General features: G+C 41.6%; 1 protein-coding gene across 13 annotated transcripts in view; it reads right to left on the bottom strand.

The window, feature by feature from the left end:
- The window catches only part of FHIT (fragile histidine triad diadenosine triphosphatase), a 1,095,796-nt gene that overhangs the window by 862,210 nt on the left and 216,495 nt on the right, over nucleotides 1-17,091 (bottom strand). The window lies entirely within an intron of this gene.

Here is a 17,091-nt window from a genome sequence, read left to right on the forward strand (position 1 = left end):
CTGTATCCGCAAAAAGAACAGGAGGACTTGTGGCACCTTGGAGACTAACCAATTTATTAGAGCATCAGCTTTCGTGGGCTACAGCTCACTTCATCGGAGGCATCTAAGGTGCCACAAGTACTCCTGTTTTCTTGTTATTGTGCATGTTCTGCTTCTTCTGTCCACCCGCATGCCAACACGGCAGAATTCTTCCGTTGGCTCCCTCTTCTGGCTATAGACCCTCATTGCAGGCTAAGCTGTTTGCCGGCCTGTCTGCTTGCTTGTAGTCAGTCAATATCCCAGCAGCAATAAGCAGCAGTCTGTCACCTTGTGCCTCTAGATGAGCTTTTCCCTCTTTTATAGAATTATTTGCCTACCTTTTCTTCTTCTTCAGGCAGAGGCATCAGTGGACACTCATCTGACAGAAATCCTGCATCGCCAAATGTTATATTTGGACCGAACAGAGGAGACAGACACAGACAGAGACCCAGAGGGAGCTGACAAATAACTGTCTGCTGTACTGGCTTTATTGTTCAGGCAGCAAAACTGAAACTAACTGAAACTTTGCACTGAGCAGGGGAAGTGCTCACACATTTAAAGGGACATGACATCGCATTCACCACCCAAGTTCCCTTTACAGTGCACATGTACACCCACTACTCAGCAAGGGCTACTAGCCAGTATAGCTGTAGTGTGGGAGCCCTGCTTTCAGCTACCTCTAGGCTACTGGACTGTCCCTTCAGCCCAGGAAGGAATGACCCCTGGTCCAGACAGGCTGGTTTAGGCTCTCTTCTCAGGGCTTCAGCATTATTTTTTTCATATTAAACTAAAATATTACTTTAGTCCTCCCTTACCAAGGCTCTGCTACATGGGTCTATCTGATCTCTATAGGTTTCCACTCTACGGGACAGGCCACTTGCCTGAGAACCAGCCCTGGAGTCTTCTACCATAGGCTCCTGCCAGCTCTCTACCCCAAGTAAGCCACTTGCTGGCTTTTATAATCGCCTTATTCCTAGCTGATCAGGCTCAGTTGGGAGGTAGCTGATCTACTACAGGTGAGGCTGGGCCCAATTCTCCTCAGAGGGCGAGCTACCCTGTGACACTTGCTCCAGGGAAGCCCAACTAAAAGCTACAAGTCCTTGTTCTGTCTGAGGAGGGGCAAAGGAAGTAATGACGATCCCTGTTATGATTAATTTCCTCCACCTGCAGGTCAAAAGCTGATGTTTTAATCACTAAGCAAATATAGGTATCAAGACTAATCTCCCCTCAATTTAATCAAGTGTAAGAGTAGCATAATGTTCAAGTAAATGTGTGTATGGCATATTATCCTGAAATAGTCTGTTTTTAACTGGTCTGTTATTTCAGCAGATACCACATGTGACAATGGTCACTGGCAGAGATTGCATCAGAACAGAAATAATCAACTTTCCACATTGGTGGCACTGCAGGGGATGAATGCTCCTTAATACAGTGAAATGCACAGCATACTAGTAGTGTCGAGGGTAGGGAGGAAGAGAATCAGAAAGGAGAGAGACACAATAAGCCACAAAAAGGAGCCTGAAACAGACAAAAAAGAGTAAACCCCTCTCCCCCGACAATATGGAAAAGGAAATGCCATAGGCAGGGGTCTAACAAGAAATAGAAGGAGACAAACAGGAGGGTACCGATATGTAATAAACAGAACAGGCCACAGACAGAGATAAAAATAAGGCCAGAGTGAGACTAAAATAAAGGCTTCTGGCAGCAAACCAAGAAGCATTAACTAGGACAAAAGAAATATGAAAATTTATCAAATGGGGAGGTGATGTTTGTGTTCATTTTAATTATTACTGTACTGGCTAAAAAGGCAAATCTGTTCATGCCTGGATAAATCAGTGCATGCCTGACACCACTGATTTGTGTAGCTTGATAATATAATGCCAAACTTGAAAAACATTATCGGGACCTCATTGTTTTGATTTTCACGGTCTGATTTTCAAAAACAACATGCATCAGAAATAAAATACTGACTATAAGCACAACAGATAAAATCTCATCTCTGAAAAACATGAAGTTATATCCACTATAGATATACATATTGGTTTTATATTTATATAATATATATTATGTCTATATAAATATAAAACCAACGTCCGTGTATCTACTTCTCAGATTTAAAGCAAATAGGTAAAGTTTACCAGAGAAGATCAGGAATAACACCACTGAAATCAGTAAAGTTATTGTGTATTTACACTGCTTATGTCACATCAACATGCTTAATGCAATAAAGATTTACTGTAAAAATGCTCTCTGGCAGGGCTCACTCACCCTCGGAACACCCCTTGCACCAGTGCAGGATGTTGCCGCTATCTTCGGTCCCAGCACCTCTGCTGGCCACCTGCCTCTGCCTTCTGTGGCTCACCCCTCTGGCCAAGTCACCTAAATTCAGACCCATTCCAAGATATCATAAACAAGTCCAAACAACATTCCAACCAAAACTGAAAGTTCTCCTTCCCCCTTGGGATACTGAAGTCTTTTCCTCCCTATTTACAAACGGTTTCTCAAGGCTTCCCTTGCTGGAGTCTATGCTGTCCCTGTTGTCTCTGTGCACCATAGCCCTGGGCTTCTCAAAGCCAGAGAGATCTGTCTCCTCTGTCATCTCTCGCCCAACTGAGCCCCTTCAGTCTACTTAGTTCTGCCCGCTCTGGAATTAGCGACTCACCTCCCCAGGTACAGAGCATGACCAACTGGGTGCATTCGCTACCCATGCAGCTAATGGTGGGGTAAGGCCTAACACATGCTGTTAAGAGGATCACACTACACAATGGGCACAGGCATTTTCCCTTTCCATAAAATATTTACACATACTATAGACGACATTTAAATTGTCTTTTGACACATGATGGTTGCTCATGAATCTGCCCCACAATGCTGCCTCCCATACATTAGGTCAAGCTAGCTGGTATTCAGAGCTTCCTTTAAAAAAAATTGGCCAGATTCTGGATAAGTTTACACTGGTATGCCTCCACTGAAGTTCCTCTAGCTATGTATTTACACAGTCCTAACCGTAACATCTGCCTAGCTCATAATCATTAATGGATTTTATCCTCACATAGAACCCATGTGAGGGAAGGAGGCATTATCTTCTTTTTTTAACCGAGGGGAATATGAGGCACAAAGGAATTAAGTGACTTGGCCAAGGTCACACATACAGTCTGTGGCTCACAGACAGAAAGGCACACATAGGTCTCCTGAGTTTCAGGTCCAAGTCCTATCACTAGACCACCCTTCTTCTCCTCCTGATTTACACCATTTTAACTCAGACAAAAATCATAACCATAGGTAACAAGTCAGAAAATGTCAAGACTCAGCAAGGAGAGTCTCAATGAAAATGTTTTACTTCAGCACATGCAGTTGTAGCTGTGTCAGTCCCAGGATATTAGAGACAAGGTGGGTGAGGTAATATCATTTATTGGACCCACTTCTGGATTTATTGGACTTAGCTCTGTGTGGCTCGAAAGCTTGTCTCTCTCACCACCAGAAGTTGGTCCAATAAAAGACATTACCTCACCCACCTTGTTTCCCGGTCTTCAGCAAAACAGCGGGCAGGCCTGCCTGCCTGGGTTTTGTAAACAGGAAGATAATTTAGACCATAATACCACTAGGAAAGGGTAGTTCATGTTTCCAGGGCTTTGGAGCTGTGCTCCGGCTCCGCTCCAGCTCCAGGCAAAAACCTGCAGCTCCTCTGCTCTGGAGCTGCTCCGTGCTCCAGCTCTAGGCTCCGCCCCAAAGCCCTGCATGTTTCTCTAATCGAGATTTTTGAAAACAAATTAGGGACCCTGAGACTCCTTCCTTAACGTTAAGCGCAGTCAATTAACATAAAAAAGGGAGACTGAAGGAACTCTCAATTTCACATTGCATATCCCTAACACGATAGTCTAAATATTAAACTAGTCTTGAGCTAAACACATTATAAAGTTGGACTATTTCAAAGCATCATTGTGAGTGTTTAATATGTACACTGATAATCAGGGCCTGCTGTACTGAAATGTAGAATCCTGAGAGTATTAGAATGGCAGTGTAATAGGAGAAACTAGTTTACAGTCTTTTTCCATACTTGATATTTGTACCAATGCCAAACTCTTCTCTCTCTCTCTTTTTTGTCTATCTCAGTATGAGGCAATGGTCAGATCTATTTTTAAATGACATCAAGCAGCGGGGAAGGAAATAGACTCTTTATATTGAAAAAAGTCAGTGCAGGTTCTTTACAGCAAAAGCCCTGTACTGTGACCTTTTGTATTTCTACAGCGATACAGCCAACCAGGTCTGACAAAACCAATGTTTGGAATTAGGAATTTGTCTATCAGAGAACTAAACAATTCTGAACTTGTACCTCTAGCCTTACTGTTTAAATTCACCCAAAAGCCCGAAGTGCAAGGACCTCTAACTGTAGTCTGCTATACAACACCACTGCAGTTTCAATCCTGGAGAATGGAAATACTGGATTTATCAAAATTAGTGAGTCTGAACTAAGTCTCTTAGCTCAAGGTCATGGTGCCTCCTGTCACATGTGACTCACAAATGGGACAAAATAATACCTCTTACTGAGGCTTCCCGCCATGTAGCTGGGATTATAGCTAAATAGAGAACTATAGACCTAGCGCAGACACTCATTGACTTCCTCTGACTAGAAAAAAATGGAGTAAGGAGCTGAGGTTTTAGCCCTAAAAGCATGTAGTTAAGCAGTTACATGCTTCACTTGCATGCATTACACATATTTAAAAACACAGAATTTAGAAAAAAAATACAAATAAATCTTTCAAAGAGAGAAAAAGCACCCAAACTCCAGCATAGCTTTCATTATACCAACCAGGAGTCCGGTGACACCTTAGAATCATAGAATATCAGGGTTGGAAGGGACCTCAGGAGGTCATCTAGTCCAACCCCCTGCACAAAGCAGGGCCAATCCCCAATTTTTGCCCCAGATCCCAAATGGCCCCCTCAAGGATTGAACTCACAACCATGGGTTTAAGCAGGCCATGCTCAAACCACTGAGCTATCCCTCCCCCACATACAAACAACCATTAGCTACGGTGAAACCTTAAAGACTAACAGATTTATTTGGGCATTTATTCATTCATTATACCCTTAATCCTCCCCTCCATGGAAAGTATCTAGCAGAGAATCCCAAAGATTATCAAAATGGAAGGATTAAAGTTTGTGCAGTTTAAAGACAGAAAGTGACACAGAGAGGCTACATTATATTTTTAACAGAGCTGGCTGGAAAAGTGTGCAGTTCTATAGGTTCATAAAATAATCACCTTAGATTTCTACAAGAAATCTGGGCAAAAATTACATTAAATTGAGGGGGGGGGGGGGCATGGCCTCGCATTGAAAATGGAATGGTGGAAAAGGCTAGGAATGTTATTGTGACATTGAGAAAACTCTACCAAGCTCTCTCCAGCAATCCACTCTGGGTGCCTGGCCTGACATATCAAAAGTGATCCCATTCCTACAACTCCAGTTACAACTCCAGTTCCGGGAAACCGCACAGGTACTCCCCTCTCCCTCCAGAGGGCATGAGACAACTTCATGGACACTACCATGGCTCAAATACTTGCCTACTCATACAGTGTAAGGTTGTCCCTGATTTAGTTGAGACAGTTGATGGATCGCTGCTTGCCTCTAGCCGCAACAGTCAGGAAACTACAGTTTTGGCGGTGATGGGTGGGGAGTGCTACAAGCTCCTCCAATTTAGTCTGATTCAGTCCCCATACTACCCTTTGAAACTCAGAATCCTCTGGTTGGGAAAATATGATCCATATATCTCCTTGCATCAACACACCATGACATTTAATTCTAAATTTTGCCAGGACACCTGCTTCTTGACTTCTACGCTCAAGACTCTAGAAATTCACGTTGGATGCCTTGCCCAGGCAAGGCAGGGAGAGATGCTCAGGTAACAGAGCCGACCTCCTTGCTACTGGGGCCAAGCATCACACCCCCTGCAAAAAATCAAGAGTTTTCAGATGTATTCATAAAATGATATGCAGGGAATATGACTGTCTGATCGATTTCTAGCCAGGGCCAAGATTCCATTTAGCCAAATATTTTCCATGTCAAAACCTGAATTAGCCACCCTTATGGACTACATCCATGAGAATGTGGAGAAAGTTTTCATCCAGTGTTCCACATTCCTGGCGGGGCCCCGTCCTTTTTGTAAAAGATAAAGATGACTTAGTCCAGACTCTGTGTGGACCACCACATTATAAACAACATCACAGTGCAAAATCGATACCCTCTGCCTCTGATCCCAGAGCACCTGGTTTAGGTAAGAATAGCCCAGTTATTGAAGTTAGACCTCAGAGGGGTATACAACCTAGTCAGAGTCCAGTCAGGGGATGAATGGAAAACTACTTTTTGCACTCGGCATGGTCACTTTGAATAGCTGGTGATGCCTTCTGGACTTACTAATGCTCCTGCAACCTTTCAGCATCTAGTTAATGATGTCTTATGAAATATGCTGGACCACTATGTGGTTGTCTACTTAGGTGACATCCTAATTTACTCTGAAAACCAGCCTATGCAAACTATCATTATGCAAAGTCCTAGAAAAAGTCCACCAATATGGGCTGTATGCTAAGCTGGAGAAATGCATCTTCAGTCAGCCATTGTGGAATTCTTAGGGTACATTCTGTCCACTCAAGGGAGTTCCCTTGGATCTCCAGAAGGTGGAAGCAATTAGTGATTAGGCAACACCACAAAGCATTTGAGAAATACAGCGCTTCATTACGTTTGTGAATTTCTATAGACTCTTTACACAGGATTACTCCTGAATCCTCGCCCCTATAACGTACTGGGCTGTGAAAACCCATCAAGTTCTCTTTCATGCCAGAAGCCTAAGAAGCCTTCATTCTTCTGAAGGCAGTGTTCACCTTCACGCCAATCCTCACATGTCCCAACCCAAGTCAGGTTCATCCTGGGAAACTGATGCTTCCCGTGTCACCAATGGGGCAGTGCTGTCCCAGAAACAGGGCTTCAACTAAGAAGTTCATCCCTATGTGTACTACTCCCACAAGTGCACTCCTGCCGAACGCAATTAGAACATTTCAGACATGAAGCTACTTGCCATTAAAGCAGCTTTTCAGACCTGAGCGCATTATCTAGAAGGAATCAGACACACAGTTCTGGTGCTCACCGATCACAAAGATTTAGAATAGCTGTGCTCTGCTATAGACCTAACTAAAAACAGTTATGCTGGGCTCTCTTTTTCTCTAGATTTGATTTTACTATCACCTATCGCCCTGGCTCCCGCAGTGGTAAGGCACACACTGTGTCCCGCAAAGGGGAATATGCCAACTATTTTAAGGGATATGAATAAGAGCCTCCCTGCATCCTGAAATCATATCACTTCCTTGGAGGATCATCACTGTCTGATTTGTTCACAACCATAAGTTCCACCCTATCAAATGACCCCTTCGCCCACACACTCCAAACTTCCAAAACCAAACCCCAGGATAAGTTCACACAATAGGATGGACTCCTCCTTGTTCATGGGCATACCTACATCCTTGAGGGATGCCCCTGTTTGGAGGTCCTGTGCATTTGCCATGATGTCTCTTGGGCTGGACACTTCAGCCAGGCAAAGACTACATGCTACATCCTTCCTTCTGGCGGCCAAAACTGTGGTCCAACATTCAAGCCTATGTCAGGTCTTGCAACACGTGCTGCTGTACTAAAGTTCCCCAAATTAAACCTTTTGGGATGTTAATACCTCTTGAGACCCCCCGAAGGATCTGGGCTAACATTACAATGGACTTCATTGTTGAACTACCAAAATCTGAGGGATGCCATACCCATACCATACTGACAGTAGAGGATCAGCTAACAAAGATGGCACATTTCCTGTGCATATCTTCCCATCACCAATGATACTGCTTGTCTCCTCTTCACATACGTTCCGTATCCACAGCCTCCCAGACTACGTCTCCTCAGACTGGGGTTCCCAGTTCATGTCTCGGTTTTGGTGGGCTGTGTTCTTCCTCTTACAGGTGTGTCTCCATGCATCAACCACCTACCATCCACAAACTGATGGCCAATCAGAACGAGTGAACCAGGTATTGGAGCAATGCTCCACCAACTACCACAGAAATGACTTGGCCTTATTGTTTGAGCCTACTTTTTGCAAATTATGGCTTCACCTCCCATTGTCACCTCTTGATACCCAGAACACCCCGTCCCCACAGACTCAAACCTGGTTTGTCAAATCCATCAGACATGGGAAGAGTTCCAACAAAATTTAGATGTGGCTAAGACGGCACACAAACATCATGTTGACTGTCATTGGCAGGAGGGTCCTACATTTCCAGTAGGACAAATGGTATGGCTGTTGGCAAAGCACCTCAAGACAGGCAGATCCATAGGTAGACCGCCAATACCTAGGACCATACCAGATTTTCAGGCAAATCAACCCAGTACCCTTTGAACTTCAACTTTCCCACTACCTCAAGGTGCATGCTGTATTCCAGGTCTCCCTCATTAAATCCTTTTCTGACAATCCCTTTCCCAAATGAAAACAAACTCCTCGTTTGCCAGTCCAAGACCAAGGCCAAAAATAATATCTTATCCATAATATCCTGGACTCCCATATATGAAGAGAGAAGATATAGTACCTCACTGACTGGGAAGAGTACATGCTGGAAGAATGGTCCTAGAAACCAGCCCATTATGTGCACACTCCAGAAAAGGTTAGATCCTTCCACAGAGCTCATTTGGACAAGTCAGGTCCTTTGGTGCCCCAAGGTCACCCCAAGGGAAATGGGTTGGTATTAGGACCCTGGTATTAAAGCCAGGCCTGCTAGGTCTTTATGTGGCTACCTTAGCTGCCGTGCCACAGTGATACGCTGAACTAGTGGCTCTGACCAACAGCCTTGGTACTAAAGGTCTATGGGTCCCTGATTGGATGGACAGGCAGCACTCTTATTGAATACCTGAACTATATAAAGGCCCCAACAGGAAGAGGAAGGTGTCTGAGCAACAGACCAGTGCCTGGTATTTAAAATTAAAATTTTTATAAATAGTGCTTGTTTTATATTTTAAACTAACAGATTTATTAAACAAAGGCAGTATTATCTGTAGTTAGTGAACTGAACTGACATGGTCTTCAAAATTTTAGAACTAGTAGATCTCATCCTCTCCCACTTCACTTTTATTCTTAGATTGGAAGAGGAAAACAAGATTTCCTCCTTTTTTCAACATCCAATCAGTTTTTCAACTTTCAACAAACTAGTCATTGATCTGAACTAAACAAACTGAAATGAAGAAAATATTCTCTCTGTTCCTGCAGAAAAGGCTACTGCTGTCATAAGGACTTCAACAAACTCTGGTTCCAGGTGCTTAGTCAGTGATTTCCCCCAGTTCAGTGGTTTGAGTTTCTTTAAAATTTTGACAAACTTATATTGCTTGAATTTCTTTTTAATTTAATTTAAATGATTTTAATACATTATGGTAAATTTAGGCTTTAAAACAGGTTGCCATAATTTCGAATTTAATTTTAAATAGGTTAATTTTTGAAAAGAAAAATATAGTAAATTAAAATTTAAAAAATCAAATTTAAGTTAAAAAATCATATTTTTTCAAATTATAAAAATCATCTATCTACTTTACCAAAAACACTATCTTTCATGCCTGAAAAGTCAAGATTCTCCTTATCCATTACAAATACACAGAAAACATTTAGTTCTTCCACTGTTTATTTTTCAACAAGTTGCATTTTCAAGGCACCTAAAGTGCAGGAAAGATGCTCTTTATTGTATTATTATTTATTAACAGTATTGCGGCCTAGATGCTGCAGCCCCATTGCACTAGGTGCTGTATGCGAACATAACAAAGGGGAGGTTCTGCCCCAAGGAGCTTACAATATAAATAGTTGTAGAATAAATTGAAATTGTGCCTTAATAAGATGCCTGAATTGATGGCCCTACTGTTCCTCTTAATTTTCTGTCCTCCAACGTGTTTGAAGACTCTCTTGCTCTCTGCCCCACCATTTTTATTGAGTTTGATTGCATTTCTACTCCTTCTTAGGCAGCTACCTTTACGTTGTAATCAGCCTTCCATGGAAGTTCTATTGGTTGAGGCTGGCCAAGAGATGCATTGAATCAGTACATCCTCCAACCATTCTGGCCACTGCACTTCCCTGGTCAGATGAGGCACTTGCCCACTGTGGGCACCTAGTGGAATGGAGGTGAAGTGCTTCCCGCCAACACAACCTCCCTGTGGATGGACTTTGCACTGCTGGGGGCCCTGCATTCAGGGCTGGAAATAGCACATGCTTTACATTCCCTTTACTCCTTGTTACAAAGCTTTATTAAAGCTCTTTTCTCCCCCTCTCTCTATAATTTAATGTGCTTGTACTTGCAGTTAACTAAGACAACTTCTCCCTCAACCCACACTGCCTTTAAAGTTTTATGTTTAGTTTTATATAATGGTATTCATTCCCCTGGAGTGAACTTCACCACCTCTTTAAACTTTAGCCATTTAGCTACAGTCCTCCTAACTAATTACAGTGTGCCTTGCTAATTAACTTTGCTGATCTATTTTGTTTAATATGGCCTCATTTTCTCAAGTCACATTGTGAATTTCAGAGTTTAATGCATGCATTTGTATCAAACATCCTTCCAATGGCTGTCATGTGGAATCCCGGTAAATGGTAATTGCTATTTCCCAAATGATTAATAATAGTTGCTTAATTTACTAATTTCTCTTTATTGGACCAGATTATATCTAAAGTGTTACTCCAACACATACTGATAGGGAAATTCATCTTCTACAAAGTGAACAAAATCTCCTCCCTTTTTATCACTTGATGTTTCACTATCCCCATGGATCTCTGGCTATCACTAAACTATATCATCTCTGGCAATTTAAAATCCCCAGCATGCCGAATGTAAATAGAATTAGATGGCCCTTTTGGGAAACTTCCACATGTGGATCTCTTTATTTCTGTTATGTTCATGGCATGCACTCAAGTTATATAAAAACATAAAATACTCTTGTTGGTACGATGCAACATAACACTACTTTAGTCCTTAAAATCCAGAACTTTAATAACACAAAAACAAAAGGGACAAAGCAGGCTGCTCCCTAAAGCAGAGAGCACAACTCACCCATTTTACTGAACGCTGTCTGTCTGCAAACTGACTGCATCTCCCAACAGCACTAAGCAGAACCAGGAAACTGCCACCCACCCCTTAAAGACAGTCCAACAGAGTCCAATAAAGTCCTTGGTACAGCAACTCCTCACTTAATGTCCTAGTTATGTTCTTGAAAAATGCAACTTTAAGCAAAACGATGTTAAGCAAATCCAATTTCCCCGTAATGTAAATAGCGGGGATTAGGTTCCAGGGAAATGTTTTTCACCAGACAAAAGGCATTATATACATATACAGTATAAGTTTTAAATAGTTTTAAACAAACAATTTAATACTATAATCACCAATGGTGATTGTGAAGCTTGGCTGAGGCAGGGGCATAGCGAGGTCGGGGCACGGGGGCCTGCCCTGCTCCTCCTGCTGGGCATTCCAGCCAGGGAAGCGGAGTCGGAGCACGGGAACTTGCCCCATTCCACCCACCTGCCACTCCTGCCAGGGAGCGGGGTCGGGGCACAGGCACTTGCAAGCCCCGACCCCTGAGAGAGCTGGAGAGGGTAGCTAGGGTCTTGGAAACAGCACAAGACATACAGACCACATGTGGAGAATTCCAGCAGATCCTGTGAGACCTGTAGGGTTCAGGAGTTGAATCCATGGTCTGTTGCATTTTAAATTTTATGAAGGAGGGATAATTTAGCATCTTCTAAGACGTGTGATGTAATGGCATCACCGAATAGTTTAGCACCACTGGGAATGCATTGTTGTTGTTATTTATTATGTGTATTATGGTGGCAAGCAAGGATCAGAGCTCCACTGTGCTTGGTGCTGGACAGACAAACAACAAAGATGCAAGTCCTGGCCCCACGGAGTTTATCATCAAGTCGTCAGCCAGGACTCTACACATGGACTAAACAGAGAAAAAGGGGCAAGGGAAGATAAAGTGACTAAATGGTGAGAGTTTGGCAGGAAGATGGCAGGCTCAGCTCACCACCTACCTAAATAATCCCAGACATGAGTGACCTGGGGACATCATAGCAGAGGTACGTTTTAAGAGGAACTTGGAAGAGGACAAGGCAGTCAATTTGGGTGGAATTTTTAGAAGGTATTTCCCCAGCTTAGAAGCAGCATGGAAGAAAGTACAGAAATGCTCGAGGAAGAAAAAGACAGGAGGACAATTAAAGGGTGACATCACTGACAGTGCAAAATATGGGGTGAATGGCTTGATAAATTAATCAGTCTGATCGAGAAGGCCTCACCAGCAAAAAGGCCTCACAGGCACAGAAAGGCAAAGCTGGTGTTCAATGTAATGGAGGAGGGGAGCCTATGAAAGAACAAATAGGGGGGTGATGTAGTCAGAATGAAAAGCCAAGAAGATGACTCTAGCAGCATACTTTGAACAGACTTGTTTAGCATCAATGCAATAGTGAAGACTACAGTACAATGGTCAAGGTGTGAGATGATAAGGGTCTAAAGAAAAGCCTTGATATTATCACCCAGGTTCAGAGGGTGTTGGAAGTATCTTAGCAGTCTCAGATTACTCTTAGAACACCTGGGTTTTTGAAGCATTATTTGCTGCTCTGACAAAAAGGTCTGGAAATCATCTTTTGTGCAACTCCATTAACAAATTGCATCTGAAAGAAAAACAGATAAGTTAGTGAAAAAGTGTGTGCTTGCAATTATTGTATTGTTATGGTCAATGCACAGTGAAAGTAAGAGAACTGAAGTTTTGAGAAAAGTATAATCTATATTTGTCTAGCTGAGATTTCCTTTGCATCAGCACTTTAAATATCACAGCCAACTGCTGACAATAATTATGTTAATGTTGCTGTGAAAAACAGAACCCCAAAGTAACTGGATTTTCCAGGATCTTTATTTTTATTTACTTTTAACTTTGGTGGCAGGAACTGCAGACACCAAAACATGAGTTTTCTGCCACATTTCCACCATCACAGGACACAGACTATGTCATTTAAACTCATTGCACACAAACCAGGTCAAAGGGACACAAGCAATAGTCTGTCGTGATGTAAGAAAATGCAGTGGTTCTTGAACCTGCCTTGTTTCTCATCCAAAATTGCACCTCATTTATAATGAATGGACTTTGACCACTGAGTGCAGGCGGGTCTAGTAACACCACAAGCCCTTGTTTTATCACCTTCATAAACTCTGCAATTCCTTTTAACTCTTTAAGGTGCAGTATATAATATCTATCTGCACTTACTAATAGAGGTAATTAACTACTGGCAATAGCAACAAAGAGAAATAAAAATCCCTGTGGATGCGTTGATAGAACTCACAATTATCATGGAAACTACTGATGCTCATATCCGAGGATAAAACAAGTAATGAAGTTAGTAGAACACCATCAACTTAAAAATTATGTATTTATTTGGGTGAGGGAGAATTCAATTAACTTTTGTGGCCTTGTACCAAGGACCTCTCTATTCTTCTCCAGTTAGCATCACTGTATTGTTTGCACTTGCTGCAATGGAAACTATGCCTCCCACAGCCACTGTGCTGCTAAAAATCCTGAGATCATGAAAGTAGTCCCGAGGGCCTGAGAAATCCTTCAAAAATCTCAGTCTCAAGCCAAAAGCATGAGATGAAGCACAAATGGGAGGAATGGGGAGGAACAAGGAACAGGGAAAAGAAAAGGCAACAAGTATTGAGAGTGGGATAGGTAGCATCATCAGTGTAAAATCCCTAGGCTTACCCCAGCAGTCAACTTATCTAAAACTGCAAGTGAAGTCCAGAGATGCTGCCTATTTTCATAGCATCTACCATGACTTTTTCCATCTGGGGCATTCAGAATATATTTTCAGGATCACAGTCAGCAGTGCTGGACTGCACTCACAATAAAATGATTTTGCTCATCTTATAAACTTTACTGTCCCTTATAGAAAAATCAGAAGTGTGACCATTGTTAAATAGCATCTTGTAAATTTCCCTATTCATTAGGAAGGAACCCACACTTCAGGTATTGTTAAGCAGCACCTTGTAAATTTCACTCTCCCTTAGAAAGTAAGAAAGCAGAGAGAGATATTGCTTAGTGGCAACTTGTAAATTTCATCTAGCACTGCAGACAAATCGGCTCTGATTACACTACATGGTTCATGCAGTGCGTCAAACACTTGTTTTAGTATACATGAAAGTGTATTGAGCTGGTTTTCCTGAAACAGAGAGAAATTGAGATCTCACTGCCTAACAGTTCCTTTCAATGCGGTCTCTTTTAAAGGACTGAGAAATTTACAGTTCTGACCATTTTCTTCAGTAATGGACAGTCAAACAACTCAAAATGGTCACACTGTACAGTATATGATCTTGTATGATCCAGTAAGGACCTTATTTTTCCTCCATACCTTACTATGTGGTTTTCTTTACTTTGAACTTATAATTTGACAGTTTGTGCATTTTGTTGATATAATAAAGAGTCTGGGCACCAGAAGCTCTAGTATTTTCACTCAATGTAATTGATCAAAATACAGAGCAAAGAAACTTGAAGATCAAGCAATATTTAAAAATGTAATAAAATTACCGTTTCTAAGTACTAACTTTAGAGAGTAAAGACAGCAGCTGTTGGGTAAAACTGGGACAGCAACCTACTGGACAGAATTCCTCTGAATGAGGAGTACCATGTGTCACCTTCTTAAATACTGAAAATGTCACGACCATATTTTCAATTAAGTGTGGGTTGTTAGTAAGCATGAAACCACAGTGCACAAGGCTCTCTCACTATCAAAGAAAGATGGAGCATTGCACAAAATGTAACAGTCAGAACAGTCACAGGGCAGTTAGAGAGACATTTTATCTTAATATGGGGAACCCAGAACCAAACAGAAAGCAGCTTCCAGGTGTTTGTTTCCTTTGAAAGAATTCCTAAGTCACAACTTACCATGTAACATTCAGACCTTTTAAGAAACTCAACTAATGGCCAAATAAATGGTGAACTAAAGCCACCAAACTATTTTCACTTATCCTTAGGCAGATTATAATTCACATTGCCGAGATTAAAGGCCATTTCATGACTTCACGGAGCCACTCTGTCCTTACAATGTTATAATTCTAAGTGGTCAAGCAGATCCCCAATTTGCAGACCTCTTCAGAATACTGATTATCTGCATTTTGCAGATATCTGCAAAGCATATCTCATCCACAAGCACATATTTCACAGCTGCATATTTTTACATAACATCAACTGGGATCCATCATTTTAACATTCTCTTTTAATGTCACATTATTTCATTAAACAACTCCTACTAGTCAGTTTCTCACGTGTTGTCATCATGGAAGTAATACTGTTCTATGCTCTGTGGAAATTCATGGATAAGGCTGTTACAGAAGACTAAGCATGGAGTACAAAGGGCACAAACAGATGCAAAAACCACTGTGTTTTCTTGGTGAAATTCCAGTCTTTGAGAGTAAACAGGAATGTGGAAAAAAGCAATTACATTTGAAAGAATGGATAAATGGAGGCACTGTGGGAGTGTATTCTCATCTTCATCTGGGCACTGATGTTTATTAAATAATAGGCTGTTAAAAATCATTCCATAAAAAATGTAAATAATTTTTGAGGTAGAGAAGATAATAAAGTCATATTATTCACACACATAATGTAGAAAGGAAGACAGAAATAGAAAAGACAGATAAATAGAAAAGACAGATAAATATAATTTCTGTACTAAATGACAGATGAATAGAAAGGGAAATTATGTTAACAGATGATCTCAGCCTTTTTAAACATACAGGGACAAATTCCACCCCCTGTTGTACATATACAATCTCACTGACTTCAGTATAACAGATAGCAGAGTTTGGCTCAAAGGCTACAGGATAATTCCAATTTTACCAAAGTTTCTGGACACCTGAGATGATCTTCAAAGTCAGGGATTCAGATAACAGTTTTTCCAATTACAGAGACCGGGACTGGCTATCTAAACTTGGCTGCGCCAGCTGGCCTTCCAGGAGTCAGCCAACAGTTTCTCTGCCTCTCTGCAGCTCTTCTCTTGCTGGGCTTAAAAGTTCTGCAGGAGCAAAGTTTCTTCAATGTAACTTCAAAGGCTATAACTGGCCTTCAGTTAATCACAGTGCAATAAATCAAGTTTGCACTGAATAGCCTAAGACTACATAAAGAAACACACAGAAGAGCTAAACTGAATTTTCACCCTCTTTTGATCTATTTAGTCATGAGCATATTTTGAACTTAATATTTCAACAGACACTGTACAGAGGAAAAATGAAAGCATTTTCTGCACTGCAGAAAAGGTGCAGATGAACCAGTTCCAAACATGGTTTAACTGGAAGTGTAGCGAATGACCACCCATGGTCAGTACTGTTTACAGTCTACGGAACCGTGATGAACATGGTTTCTCCTTGTCTAGACTTGCAGTTAAGCTGCATTCTGCACCAATTTAGCTGCACCTAACATCTGTAACTGGTAATGTTTGTAACAGAGATAAGGCTCATTGCAGAGAGACAGAAGTGCCTCTCCTAAGATTATTTGGCATCTCAGGAGCAGAGCTAGAAACAGAAAGCAGATTTCCTAACTCCTCATTCTGTGCCTTTAAGTATGAGTCCATCTTTCCTCTGCATTGCTGTAGATGGGGTATGTGTCGTTTTTGGAATCTGTTGGAGATGGAAGTGCAAGCCTTCTGTAACACTCGTGTAGAGTATCAGTACTGTTGACAGTGTGGGCACTATGAAAATAGAAAGGAATGCACAAATCTTTCTCCTTAATTTCTTGTTTCCTGCAAGGTTTTGGGTGGATGGAATGTGTCCAAAACTAGTTTTTGTTTCCTGCTTGAAAACCGAGGACTACATTGAATTCTCTATTTGATTTAAGCTACAAATAATGCTCTTGAGTTCAAAGGAAACTTTGTGTAAAGTAACACATGTACGTTCAATGGAAAACACACTGGGACCTGTCCTTTGGGCACCTCATTGCTCCTCATATCCTGATTCCCTAACTGCCTTCTAGAATGGGGTTTAT

This window comes from Lepidochelys kempii, chromosome 7 (assembly GCF_965140285.1).
Source record: "Lepidochelys kempii isolate rLepKem1 chromosome 7, rLepKem1.hap1, whole genome shotgun sequence".
Classification (NCBI taxonomy): domain Eukaryota; kingdom Metazoa; phylum Chordata; order Testudines; family Cheloniidae; genus Lepidochelys; species Lepidochelys kempii.